Below are 390 nucleotides of genomic sequence, written 5' to 3' on the forward strand. Positions count from 1 at the left end.
GCAGCTCCCCGCGCCCTGCCCCCTCCGCTTTCAGCCGAGAAGCGGGGCGGGAAAAGGATGCCTTTGAGCCTCTCGGAAAACGGTGTCCGAAGTGCTCTTTTCAACTCCGCTTCTTTTCAGGCCTTGCTTGGAGGCTCGGCGTGCGGCCTTCTGGCGTTTGGGGAAAGTCGCGCTGTGGGCGACGCCCCGAAGACAGGCTGCCTGAGCCCCTGGCCTTGCGCAGAAGCCACCCGGATAAAGCCGCGCACGTAGCTTGCTTATTAGACACGCAACCTAGCGGGACGGCGAAAAGCCACGTTGTCGCCATGCGCCAGCCAAGCTGAGGAAGCCAGGGGCGCCGATCAGGCTTTCTAAAGGAAATTCATAAACTGGAAAGGGCTCAGAAAAGAG

The sequence above is a fragment of the Apteryx rowi genome, unplaced genomic scaffold (assembly GCF_003343035.1).
Source record: "Apteryx rowi isolate R43461 unplaced genomic scaffold, aptRow1 scaffold_55, whole genome shotgun sequence".
In the NCBI taxonomy this organism is placed as follows: Eukaryota; Metazoa; Chordata; class Aves; order Apterygiformes; family Apterygidae; genus Apteryx; species Apteryx rowi.